This window comes from Cygnus olor, chromosome Z (genome assembly GCF_009769625.2).
Source record: "Cygnus olor isolate bCygOlo1 chromosome Z, bCygOlo1.pri.v2, whole genome shotgun sequence".
Lineage (NCBI taxonomy): Eukaryota > Metazoa > Chordata > Aves > Anseriformes > Anatidae > Cygnus > Cygnus olor.
The window spans coordinates 30,610,725-30,625,237 of record NC_049198.1 but is presented as its reverse complement, the minus strand read 5'-3'; positions in this window follow the sequence as shown (position 1 = coordinate 30,625,237).

Genomic DNA, 14,513 nt, shown 5'->3' with positions numbered 1-14,513 from the left:
CCTGGCAGAGAAGGACCTGTGAGTATTGGTTTACAGGTGGCTGAACATGAGCCAGCAGTGTGCTCAGGTGGCCAAGAAGGCCAACAGCACCCTGGCTTGTATAAGAAACAGTGTGGCCAGCAGGGCTAGGGAAGTGATTGTCCCCCTGTACTCGGCTCTGGTGAGGCCGCACCTTGAGTACTGTGTTCAGTTTTGGGCCCCTCGCTACAAGAAGGACATTGAGGTGCTCGGGCGAGTCCAGAGAAGGGCAACGAAGCTGGTGAGGGGTCTGGAGAACAAGTCTTATGAGGAACGGCTGAGAGAGCTGGGATTGTTCAGCCTGGAGAAGAGGAGGCTCAGGGGTAACCTTATCGCACTCTATGGATACCTTAAAGGAGGCTGTAGCGAGGTGGGGGTTGGTCTATTCTCCCACGTACCTGGTGACAGGATGAGGGGGAATGGGCTAAAGTTGTGCCAGGGGAGGTTTAGGTTGGATATTAGGAAAAACTTCTTTACCGAAAGGGTTGTTAGGCATTGGAATGGGCTGCCCAGGGAAGTGGTCGAGTCACCATCCCTGGAGGTCTTTAAAAGACATTTAGATGTAGAGCTTAGTGATATGGTTTAGTGGAGGACTTGTTAGTGTTAGGTCAGAGGTTGGACTAGGTGATCTTGGACATCTCTTCCAACCTAGATGATTCTGTGATCCTGTTATTCTGTGATTCTGTAATCTTTCTAGATTTCAGTATGGCCTTTGATATCCTCACTCATGGCATTCTTCCGGACAAATATGTAAGCTTCCTCGAAGAAAACTAACTCTGTTCCAGCCAAAAAAAAAAAAAAAAAAAAAAAAAGACAGCTGCTCTGGCAGGCCGGTCTTCTGCCTAGCTTGCTTGACTTGCAGCACAGGGGGATTGCATGCTCTTGGGCTTTAGTTCTTGAAAAGCGACCAGCTATTATGGACCCCTAAACCTCCTAGAACAGATTCCCAGGGGATGCTACTAACTAGCTCCCTGAGAAGCTTCAAGTTTGCTCTCTTAAAATTCATGGTGGCAATTCTGCTGACCTTTTTTCTCCTTATATTAAAATTTTGAACTCAACTAATTCCTGATCTCTGTGACCAAGACAGTCACCTACCATCACCTCTTCAGCAAGGCTTTCCCTATTGTCAAATAAAAGATCCAGGAGGGCTCCTGTCCTAGTTGGCTCACAGTACCCATGACAGGAAGTTATCTTCAACATGCTTTAGGCCTTTCACAGCCTTACAGCAGCACACAATTCCCAATTTAGTCTGGGAAGTTGAAGTCTCCCATAAGGATGAGGGCAACTGATCCTGCAATTTCCCCCAGTTGCCTATAGAATAGCTCATACATGCCATCATCCTAGGTGGGCAGTCAATAGTACACACCCACAGCAACATCTGCATTGCTTATTCCTCTTCCAGAGGCTCTCTAACATATCATCCCTAATTGCAAGGACTGTACAGTCTAATTTCTCCCTTATGTACAGCTGTCTATCCCTCCTGAACTGCAGATATCCCCCCATCCCAGCACTCCAGTCATGGGACTCATCCCAGTGAGTCTCACTAATACCAATGATATCATAGTCTGGGGAAGAGCCAAAGCTTACAGTTTGTCCCGATTTTTTTGTCATACTGCGTGCGTTGGTATACTTACATTTCAGATGTGCTCCTGAACCTGCAGTGCTCCCTGGAGTGACATAGATCATCCAATTAGCCTTCCTACTCTCAGGCATTGCTACACCATCCCTTGGCATAACTTCAGTGCTCCAAATAGCATCCTCCTCCCTGACTGATCTTAGTTTAAAGCCCTCTCAATCAGTCTTGCCAGGACAAGAAACATTTCTTCCATCAAGACAGGTGGGTCTTGTCAGGCTCCAGCAGACCTCTTGTCTTGCATAACCTTCCATGGTTTTAAAATGCAAAATTCTGGCTGGGACACCAGTCTTGGAGCCAGGCATTGATGTCCTGGGCTCACCTGTTTCTGCCCCTGTCTCTTCCCGCTACTGGATTTGAATTGAGGAAAACACTATCCGTGATTCTGAGTCCTTTATTTGTCTCCCCAGTGCCCTGAAACCTCTTTTGGTAGACCTCAGACCTCCTGCAACAATGCCGTTGCTATCCACTTGAAAGAAAAGTAGTGGGCAATAGTCCAAAGGTTGTATTATGCTTGAAAGTTTCCTGTTAACATCCATGATCCTACCGCTGGGGAGGCAGCAAACTTCCCTGTCAAGAGGTTCTGATCTGCAGATGGGAGCCATTCCCTTGAGAAGGTGACTACAACCCACCTCCATTTCTTCATTCTGCTGGTCTTGATGCTGTGCTTGCTATGAGGCCTTGGTTGATCTGACCTTGGAGGGATAACTTGCAAGGAAGCCTATTCACTCCTTTCACATCCCTCATGTACCACACCCAGAACCTTGTACCTATTCAGTAGTGGAAGCTGAGCAGGCTGACAGGGACTTCTCTTGAGGCTCCATGCAGTAACTCACTTCCACTCCTTGGTGTCCCTCTAATTTCTGTGTTTATCCTGATGCAGATCAGAGGCCAGGCCTGTCTCAGTAGCGGCCATGCCAGGTTGGTATGTGCATTCCTGGGAAGGCAGAGCATTGTTCCATTGATCTATCAACTTTTTGGACTCCCAGATGTTTCTCAGTCTCCCCACCTCTTCTTGAAGCTAGGCCATCAGGCAGAACAGTTCATCTACCTGGCAACATCTTGCACAGGTATGTTTGCTCTCACCCTCCACCTTGGGGAACAGTGCCAGGCCCACTGCAGAGCTTGAGAGCTGGGTGGTTACACAAACTGCATGGAGCTCCATCTGGGTGGTTGCATTAGTTCTACAGGGTGCTGGAGGAATGGAAGACAAGTGCAAGGCTTTCTGTCTAGCAGTCAAAATGTCTGTGCCTCCTTGCTGCCACACACCTGACAGAATATTTTTTAATGTGTTGCAGTTGGTTGGGGAGGCAATCAGAAAAGCAGCCCACACCTGACGGTGAGCAGAGTAGGCAGGCAGAGTGCTGACAGAGTAGCAGAGTGAGCAACGCTTCTCAAGGGCCCTTCTGCATGAACTGCTGTGCAAACTGGAGAGATACAGAAGTTGAAAGATATTGTTGATATCTTATATCCCATCATATACCTTTCTAATTCTTGTAAGACTTTCACAGGGGGTGATTGGTACTGCCTTGACTACAACCACAAAGTTTGTTTCACCTGTGTCTGTACTGGACTACATTCAGATATCAAAATCATCTGTTACAAACAAATATTTCTAAATAAGTTTTCAAATGCCTCTGGCTTTATTTCTGGTGATATAAGATGAAAACAGGCATGCTATGAGGAAAACTATGCATACATTATTTTTATCTAATTTTAGTTTAAATAAGATGGAGATTTTATGGATTTGGGTCAATAGAGATCATATTAAAAATGTTCACTGCTTCATTCTAATTAGTTTAAAGGAGGACTGCTATATTTTTCCTTCAATTTACTTTAGTGTCATTAGTATATAAGTGCAGTACATTACCATGGAATAAAACAAACTCCTTCCTGAAAACACACAAATGTAGGAAATGCCCCTGAGGTTTTGTTCTGGTCTAAAGTTTTCTCCAAGGATTAATACCTGAAAACTGAGGCAATGACTTTTCTGAAAGTATTCCTCATATTAGGTAAGATGTGGCCAAATCTTTTGCCAGCAGAGATTTCGGATTTTTTTGCACATTAAAAAAAAAAAAAAAACTGTTCCTGTGGGGAAACATGTTTGAATGTTTGAACCTCGTCAGACACTAAAGAGAATTTTATCTATTTTGCATTGGGAATTTTTGCCATAAAAGTTGGAAGAAAATATATCAAGATCAACTAAAAAGATCAATCCTATGCTCTGCATGTGCTTATGTCTGTGAAATTAATAGGGACAATTCTCCTAGTATCTGCTCTTAATATTTGTTCACAGACAGAGTTACACCTGCCTCTTGACCGGTCCATTTCAACTACAATGAGTTTGTGTTAGTGGGAAAAAGAGAAAAGAGACATCTGGAGAGCATGAGCAATGTGACTGACCCACATACAGTAGCAGAGACAGAAAAGGAGAGTGATTGCTTGGTCAAGTAATTTTCTTTCTTCAGAAAGACAGAGGGATGATCTGAAAGCTACCTTCACAGACAGTTGGGGATAAAGTCTAAAGAAAGCAGAACTCTGTCCCAGCACATCTTTACATGCCTTAGTGTTCACAATTTAGATTGTGGTCTGCACTTCAGTGGATACCATAATGAACCTAATGGTTTGGATGTCCTTTCTTCATTCCAGTTTACTGAAGAACCAGGTTTATGTGTATGTGACCAAGCTGTTTTGACAGTTACACTGGAACCTGCTTGCTGAATTCTTTTTAACAATGGGCAGAACAGAGGCCTCAAAAATCTTAAGCATTAAGAGTTTAAGAGGTCTCAGAAGTCTTAAGCATTTCATAATCATATACAGAAAGTAAGAGAGATATGAGTTTTTTTTCCTTGGTGTCTTTAGAATAGCTGCACCATCAATCCTAAGTGTATTAGCCACAAGGAAAATTACAAAAGAGAATTTATGAATGATTTAGCTTGATGGGGAGTTTCCAGATGTGTAGACAGAAGAAAATCTGTGCATGTAAAACTATGCACAAACCCATAGAAAATGGGATTTCCATAGACCTGCTCCTGAGAGAGGTTTTAGGATCTCAGATGCTCAACTGACTGTGCTGGCTGGCCATGGAATCAAGACATCCACATTTAAATTTACCCTTGCTAGGGACAGGCAATTAAAATTTAAGTGTAAAAGTCCTTTACAGGCTTCATCTCCTAATTATATTTCTGCAGGGTTTATAGAAGCATGTCTTGTATTTCAGTTACAGTACAAGCGTTTTCTTATTTTACCAGATATGGAAATCTTGCTGACAAATATTTTCTTAGATTTATATAGTTTAATTAAAAAAACTCCCTGAAAATAAAACTCAGCCCAGATTTGCCACTAAATCTCTTTATTTGGCATCTATAGTAAGCAACTGAATGTAGATGATGATGATGATGATGATGATGACGATGATAATTCTCTACAAAGAAAAATAACCCTAAACAACACCCCAAAATTCTAGCACTACTATTAGTTGGCAAGATTTATATTAACATGAAAGAGAGCAATCTTTAAGAATACGTGATTTGTCAGCAGGGTTCATACTATGTTTTTCATATTGTTTTTTTGCATGAAGAATTTACCAAAGTGCATTTACATTTGTACTTAGTATGGACAGTACCTGCACTTTGAAAATATAATTTGATTTAAATGACACTAATTATAACAAATTAATTTTATTTTTAAGTTATTAAAAATCCAGTTTGGTGGTCTCCAAAAGGTCCATTCAAAAATAGAGTCTATAAAATCAAAACATGTCCTGTGTGTGAACTTCAGCTAGCTGCCAACAGCTTTGCACCAGGTTAGCCTATGGGTTAGTTGCCTTTCACAAAAGGAGTGCCTGGAATAGATCAAACTTGAAACTAAAATCTTTTTTTTTTTTTCTTTGCTTTGCTTTTGTTAAAAGCAGGGCTATTTCTGTATTCAGGCCAAATTAAATCAGGAGAAGTAACACTCTGGCTCCTTCACTGCTTGTTTTCATTTTACTGGCTAACAGTTTCTTTAGTCTTTGTACAGGTTTTATGTCTGTTGGTGCTAGGAACCATTCCTGGAGGAGTATTTCATTTGTGTATGTTGTTCAGCTGGCTTAGGATACTTTTTGGTGTGCCTAGCACAATGTAAGCATAAAAATATTCTCATTTGCTTTACATAAATAATAACAATTATAACAACGCAGGGTGTCAAAAGAATAATTTTATTAAAAGGGTGTTATTAAAAATAGACTAAAGCCTTCTTTGACCTGGAAAAACAAGGTTTAGAAATTGAAGTAATGTGTTTTGTTAAATCAGGAGTTATAACCAGAAAAAATAGACATGAAGAGCTTAAATGATGGGAAGCTTTGTGTCTCTCTGTTGATAGCTATATTCACTGCCTAAGTTTTCCATCCTTCTTTTAGTTTGAGAGGTGTTATTTTTTTCTAAGCTGGAGCCCATAAGTTTGGGGAGTTCTTCCTGCAAAGTGTGAGGTGGTGAATGCTTAGAATCTTTAGAGAGGTGGTATCAGCCTGCTTGTAGTTCCAGAGGTGATTGAAACAAAGATGTATATTCAACCTCCAGAAAGTTACCCCAAGGTTATCTACAGTCTTTTGGAAAGATGACCATAGTACAAGCAAGCATATCTGAACTAACTGTAACATAGTGCAAGCAAGCATATCTGAACTAACTGTAATCTTTTAGCAGTGAAGATTCTATTCAAGGTGTAAAAATCTAGCAGGACAGCTACATACATGTACAGCATGTATACTGTGTGAGTACGCATAGATATTTATATAATTATACCTCAGTCATTAGTTTTAATCTTTTATTATTTATTAACTATATTTCAGTTAATTTTTAATTTAGGTTTAAATTAATCTGGAAATAACTAAATATTTAATAAATTAATAAATAAGCTTCATGCTATCTGGTGTGATTCTCACATTTCTCAGAATATAAAATCTTAAATCATCTCTAAGCTCGCTATAAGCAGTGCCTTCAGAATTATATTCCAGTGCTGAAAACAAGAATTAGTTTCCCCCAGGGCAGTCTTGGATCTAGGGTCTCACTTACTTCTCAAGTCTGGTGTTGGTACCTAAGGATGTAGAGAAGAGCAGAGGGTTAAGGAAGTGCTGAGGAGTGTGTGGCCGTGGTAGTTTCACCCCGATGGGCAGCTAAATCCATCACAACTGCCTTCTCACTCCACTTCATCAAATGAAAACAGGGGAAGGATATCAGGATATTTAGGCTAGATATCAGAAAAAGGTTCTTCACCAACAGGGTTGTCGTGCACTGGAACCGGCTCCCCAGGGACATAGTCACAGCACCAAGCCTGACGGAGTTTAAGAAGCACTTAGACTGTGCTCTCAGTCATATGGTCTGAATTTTTGGGTAGACCTGTGTAGTGCCAGAAGCTGGACTCGATGATCCTTGTGGGTCCCTTCCAACTTGGGATATTCGTTGGTTCTAAAGAATATCATGGAAAAGTGTTCAAAGGTTGAGATAAGGACAGGGAGATCACTCACTGGTTACCATCACAGGCAGAACAAGCTCAGCATAGGGAGATTAATAAAATTTACTGCCTATTACTACCAGGTTAAAGCAGTGAGAAACTAGAAGCAAATTAAAAACACTTTCCCTCCCATCCACTCTATTCTACCTCCTCCCCCTGAGCAGCACAGGGGAATGGGGAATGTGTGTTGTCGTCAGTCTATAACACTTCATCGTCTGCCACTCCATCTTCACTTTCTGCCCCTGCTTCAACATGGGGTACCTCCCACGGGTTGATGTCCTTCCCAAACTGATCTTACTTGGGCTTCCAACAGACAGCAGCTCTTCAAGAACTGCTCCAATATGGGTCTGCACCATAGGGCCCCTCCTTCAGGCATAGATTGCTCCCACCAGATCACCTGCTCCAGCATGGGCTCCTCTCCACTGGCTGGAGGTCCAGCCTAGAGTCTGCTTCTCTGAGGGCTCTGCATGGGCTGCAACTTCCTTCAGTCAGTCCTCCTTCATGGGCTGCAGCATAGATGACTGTTCTGACATGGTACCTCATAAGCTGCAGGGCTGCAGGGGGACAGCCTGCTCCACCATGGTCCTCTCCATGGGCTGCAGGGGAATTTCTGCTCCAGTGCCTGGACCACCTTCTCCCTCTCCTTCTTCACTGACTTTGGTGTCTGTGGGACTGTATCTATCACTCCTCTCTCCCAGCTGCTGTTGTGCCACAGTTTTGTTTGTTTGTTTGTTTGTTTGTTTGTTTTCCCTCTCTTAAGTCTGCTTTCACGGAGGCACATCCAGTGTCACTTTTTGACTCAGCTTTCACCAGCTGTGCTGGCTAGAGCTGGCTCTCATCTGACTTGGGGCAGCTTCTGGACTCTTCTTACAGAGGCCACCACTACAGAATCCCTACTATCAATACCTTGTCACATAAATCCAATACAGTGCTATGGATCACTGAGAAAATGACTACAGTGATAAGAACTTTCAAGTTTCCACTTTAACAGCAAATTAGTCTATGACATCATTTTCAAAAGAGGTTGGTTCATATTTCAGGGTGTAATAGACGGTTGTGGTTTAGCCCTTTGGCCAGTTTGGGTCAGCTGTCCTGGGTCTGTCCCCTCCCAGCTCCTGATGCATCCCTAGCCTGCTCGCTAGCAAGACAAAGCAAGAAGCTGAAAAGTCCTTGGCTTGGTGTAAACACTGCTCTACAACAATTAAAACATCAGCATGTTATCAGCGCTCTTCTCATTCTAATTCAAAACATAGCACCCTGCCAGCTACTAGGAGGAAAATTCACTCTGTCCTAACTGAAACCAGGACATAGACCCAGCCTCCTGTGCTAAGGAATTGCAAGAAAGCTGTGTTTCTTAACAGAAGATTCAGGGGGGATGGGTATTTTTTATTAAATATAAGCATTTAACAAACCCTTTTGGGTGCAGATCTGGTGATTAAGTGTTTCCCAAAAGCATCATCCTCCCTTAATTCCCACTACAGTGCAAAGCAGATGCTGATGCTCAGAACATTACAGGATCAGGGCTTTGCAAGTCTGACTTTCACTGGGTATGAAATTGGAATAATAACACATAATTAACTGTCTTGTAAGGGCATTATGAATATCAGTTAGTTAATGTTTGTACAACACTTCTAATATGTAATGTGTCGTAAGATTATTATTATTGTATTAACATCTTCTCTGTAGGTTCTTGTATCTTAATTTTCTGTACTATAGTAAGATTCTTTGTGCATGATTGACCATGTGTGTGTATGTGCACACTGTGAATGAAAATGCTGCACAAAAAGCAGTTATTTTTTTTATTTTTTTTTTAATATTTTTTTGATGCTCATGTCAATGTTACCACTGGCATATTCAGCTGTTAGGAACTAGCCAGATGATACTAAATGGAGCTTCAAAGAATGATGGTAGCCCTGGAGATTTTGCAGCTAATCACAGATGATTAATGGGAGTTGGGAAAGCTACTTTTAAAAAAAGATACTACCATTCCTTTTTGATTGCTAATTGTTCCTGAAAGACAAGCAGCAAGAGTACAATGCAGCAGGACAACACATTTTTAAGCATTAAAATAAAACTGATCATCTAGTTAGTGTGCAAGCAGCTAAATACAACAGGGTCAGCTATGTTAATTCAAGAGTCAGTTTGGGCGCTTAGCAAAGCCTCTTAGAGCCAAGGGGCTTATATCAGAGTTAAAGGTGAATTGAACAGGTTTGTACGTATCCATGTATGTCTCAAATGGGGTGCATAGCCACTGCCATTGTTACAAAACTGAGAACTAGAATGGCTTGTTCCAGTAACTATAAAACCAAAACTTACTTGACTTATTTTTAAAGACAGGATGAAAGTCCAGCCCTGTGACGAAGTGGTATTTTCTGATTAGCTTGCAGCTTAACTACGGAAGTGTGAGTGTCATTCATCTTTTCTCCATTCATAGTATTTTAAGAACACATTGTTCAATAAGGAAAAACAAACAAACAAAAGATCATAGAAAATAAACAAGTATTTAAACAATGGCTAAAGAAAAAAAAAAAAGTCTCCATACTTATCTCTTCAGTGCAATTTCCTGAGGCCTTATAGTCAGTCTTTTCCAAGCTGACTAGTACATCTGGCTTCACTCTTCCTCAGTTCATTGGATATGCCAAGCCACCTTCTATAGGCTATTTTTTTCCATGTAGGAATCTTTAGACCATGAAATCCTTTATTCTGTTTTGTGGACAACTTAACTTACTACATGAGTACTCCCTGGGCTGCCAAGTTCCTTACAGAAGCAAAGAGATGCAGTAGCTGCCTCAGAGGGCTTATAATCCTATATTTATCACAATATAAGCAAGGGTCATATGTATAAAGACAGAGAAAAGAAATAACAAAAGGAAAAAGCTACATTATAAAGAATGTATTCTCAGTTCTGGTGTAGTGGGAAACACCAAGTTGTTTTTATTGTTATATACAATAAATATCAATCATATTTTTGTATCCAGACTGCAATTCATAGCAAAATCATTTTATTCAGCTGTGTGAAGAATGCCTACCTATTTTTATGAAAGCAAAACGGTATTTACAAATACTCCTGATATTTTTATTGAAGAATTAAAATTTGAGGAGGGATCTGAAACAGGAGGATGTTAGCTTAGTAGGAGGTATTTTGTGAGGTCTCTGTCTGCACATGCGCTTCTGAAAATATGGAAATGGGAATGAATTGAGGGAACAAGGAGGCCTTGGTAAAAAGCACCTCTGCTGTTTAGAGAACTCATTAAGGGAGAAGACAGAAGAGAAAGAATAGAAACCCTTTAAGTGATGTTGACTTAGTTACTGCAAAAGCAGAATCTTGGTAACATGCTTCTGCATCAAAATCAGAAGCACTCAGCCTATCTGAACTGCTAGTGCAGACATATGAGAGCTTACAAATGGATGATTTTTATACTTCACACAACAGTAGTATATCCATCTATCACACCATCACAAAGCCATGGAGCCCAGATGAGACAGGTGGGGCTACAGTCTGAAAGTGGCTGAGACCATTATCTACTCCTTTTCAGTCCCTTCATTTTGTGAAGAGTAAACACCAAGCCTGTGAACTACCACAGAACTGACAACAGGGAAAGCATTTTCAACAGTCCTTTGCTCCCAATCCCAGATCAATCACTCTGACTCTTAACTGAGCAAAAGGGCATCAAAATTAGATTTAACTGTGACGAAGATTTAGAGGGAAAGAGAAGATGGCTTAAGCAATTGAGCCTAATAGAAATATAACCAAAGCCAATGCACATGGGCAAATATTTCTACCTTATTATTTGTCAATGTTCCTCCTTCTCAAACCATGGCAAATGGGGTTGCCGTGAAGCCCTCTGGTAACTGAAAGAATGTATGTGTAGTGGAATGTATCAGATGTGATTTAGCAGTGGAATAGAGCATTGCAGCTGATCTGACATTCTAAAGATGTTAGAGCTGTTTCTTCACTAAGAAAATATGAAGAAGACACTTCTAAGCGAAAAAAAAAAGGGGGGGGGGTAATTCAGATCTATGTAAATCAGAAGCAATTGTTGTTACACTGTCATAAATATATCTTCACAGAATCACACAGGATCACAGAATCATCTAGGTTGGAAGAGATGTCCAAGATCACCTAGTCCAACCTCTGACCTAACACTAACAAGTCCTCCACTAAACCATATCACTAAGCTCTACATCTAAATGTCTTTTAAAGACCTCCAGGGATGGTGACTCGACCACTTCCCTGGGCAGCCCATTCCAATGCCTAACAACCCTTTCGGTAAAGAAGTTTTTCCTAATATCCAACCTAAACCTCCCCTGGCACAACTTTAGCCCATTCCCCCTCATCCTGTCACCAGGTACGTGGGAGAATAGACCAACCCCCACCTCGCTACAGCCTCCTTTAAGGTATCCATAGAGTGCGATAAGGTTACCCCTGAGCCTCCTCTTCTCCAGGCTGAACAATCCCAGCTCTCTCAGCCGTTCCTCATAAGACTTGTTCTCCAGACCCCTCACCAGCTTCGTTGCCCTTCTCTGGACTCGCCCGAGCACCTCAATGTCCTTCTTGTAGCGAGGGGCCCAAAACTGAACACAGTACTCAAGGTGCGGCCTCACCAGAGCCGAGTACAGGGGGACAATCACTTCCCTAGCCCTGCTGGCCACACTGTTTCTTATACAAGCCAGGGTGCTGTTGGCCTTCTTGGCCACCTGAGCACACTGCTGGCTCATGTTCAGCCACCTGTAAACCAATACTCACAGGTCCTTCTCTGCCAGGCAGCTTTCTAACCACTCATCTCCCAGTCTGTAGTTCTGCTTGGGGTCGTTGTGCCCCAGGTGCACGACCCGGCACTTGGCCTTGTTGAACTTCATACAGTTGGCCTCAGCCCATCGCTCCAGCCTATCCAGATCCTCCTGCAGAGCCTTCCTACCCTTGAGCAGATTGACACATGCACCTAACTTGGTGTCGTCTGCAAACTTACGGAAGGTGCACTTGATCCCCTCATCCAGATCATCAATAAAGATATTAAAGAGAACTGGCCCTAGTACTGAGCCCTGGGGGACTCCACTAGTGACCGGCCTCCAACTGGATTTGACTCCATTCACCACGACTCTTTGGGCCCGGCTATCCAGCCAGTTTTTAACCCAACGAAGCATACGCCAGTCCAAGCCATGTGCAGCCAGTTTCTTGAGGAGAATGCTGTGGGAAACGGTGTCAAAAGCCTTACTGAAGTCAAGGTAGACCACATCCACAGTTTTTTCCCTCATCCACTAAGGACGTCACTTTGTCACAGAAGGAGATCAGGTTCGTCAAGCAGGACCTGCTTTTCACAAACCCATGCTGACTGGGCCTGATCGCCTGGTTGCCCTGCAATCTTGATGGTGAGTTCATGGAAATAAAAAAGCATGTTATAGTTTCTCCATTCCTGTTGTTCCTTTCTGCTATGTAAATGATGCAGTGTACTGAGGAAAGTGTCCTGTCTCAGTCCATAAACATGCATCCCTCCTCCACCTGTGAGCATCCTTGAATACCTAGGTTGTACTCTCATGAACTTGGTTTGCCACTGTTTATGAGGAGGTATCCACAAGAGATGCATGAACTAGAGATGTCCACTCCTAGTTTGACTTCATCAGAATGTTAACAAAAGGAGGTGATTTTGACTAAAAACAAAACAAAACAAACAAACTAAACCACCCATTTATCAATCTAAGTTAATATAGCACACTGAGATGAAGTCAGAATATTCATTACCCTTAATTTCTGGGCTTCTACCAAAATTACATAAAAACTGTTAAAGCTAACAAATCTGAAAATTTGTTACATGATCTCACAGTATAACAGATTTTGCCATCGTAACTCTTTGATTAAAGATTTTTTTCATGAAATATTTCAAAGCTTAAAGGAAATTTCATGGATGTGTATCCCTGTACACTTAAGAGGGAACAAGTGGAAATCTGTTGGATATGTTAGTAGATGGTTACCTCAGCTATGGTTTTTTATTTGTTTGTTTGTTTTGTTCTTTATTTAATTAATTATTGAAACTACACAAATATAAAAGTGAACGGAAAATGCATGGAATTTGATTCAACTAAGTCAAATCCCATCTTGAAGAAAGGTGCTAGAATGCAGTAGAAAGATACATTAGAAATATAGGTATCCAGTCACTGTGCATTTTAGTGCTGCATTTCCTTGGATAATTGAAACAAATTCTAGGTTTGTTTTCATTTTGTTTATTATATATTTATATAATTAATTTCTTTGTGTTTACAGAATTGAATACTTCTCATACAGATGTGTTGTAATCTCCTTTATATGGTCTTTTCTCTGTAAGTGAATGAATTGTTCTGTGGTAGAACACTGATCAGAAGTGACAAAGTTTATTATTCCAGCAAACTATCAGGGATCGCACAATTAGTGGTGAAAAGAATGCAAGTATTTCATTTAAACTAAAATAGATACGGTTTTGTTATGACAAAAAGCACATCTACCTTTATGTGTATTAAATGAACTTTCAGTAACTAATTCCATTTTAAGGTTACAGAGGACTCAGTGAGATATAAAATCAACGTAGAGAGATGAAAGATTCAGCATATCAAGACAGTCATTTCTATTATATTACTGTGCTTCCTGAGCTTCTTAATCCTTTGCTTCAGCATTGTAACTGACATAAAGATGTGGAACAATAGAAAATTAGATTCCCTGAGAGTTTAAATAACAGTTATCACTGAAAACTTTTAAGTAGATGCTTCTGTGAGGACTTTGTATTGCATGGAAAGGAAATATAATGCAAACATGTAACTGCGATTTGCCGCTTGTACATGACACAGTGTAACTCAGGAGTGCAGGCTGGTATCTATTCATAGAATCATAGAATATCCCGAGTTGGAAGGGACCCATAAGGATGATCAAGTCCAACTCCTGGCACTGCACAGGTCTGCCCAAAAGTTCAGACCATGTGACTAAGTGCACAGCCCAATCTCTTCTTAAATTCAGACAGGCTTAGTGCAGTGACTACTTCACTGGGGATCCTGTTCCAGTGTGCAACCACCCTCTCGGTGAAGAACCTCTTCCTGATGTCCAGCCTAAACTTCCCCTGCCTCAGCTTCACACCGTTCCCGCGGGTCCTGTCACTGGTGATAACGGAGAATAGGTCACCTGCCTCTCCACTCCCCCTCGCGAGGAAGTTGTAGACTGCAATAAGGTCCCCCCTCAGCCTCCTCTTCTCCAGGCTGAACAGGCCGAGTGACCTCAGCCGCTCCTCATAGGGAAGCCCTCTAGGCCCTTCACCATCTTCGTCGCTGTCCTCTGGGCGATATTGTTATCATTCTTTCCTATTCATGTAGTAACATAGTCTTGACCATCTAGTTATCTGAATAATCTTAG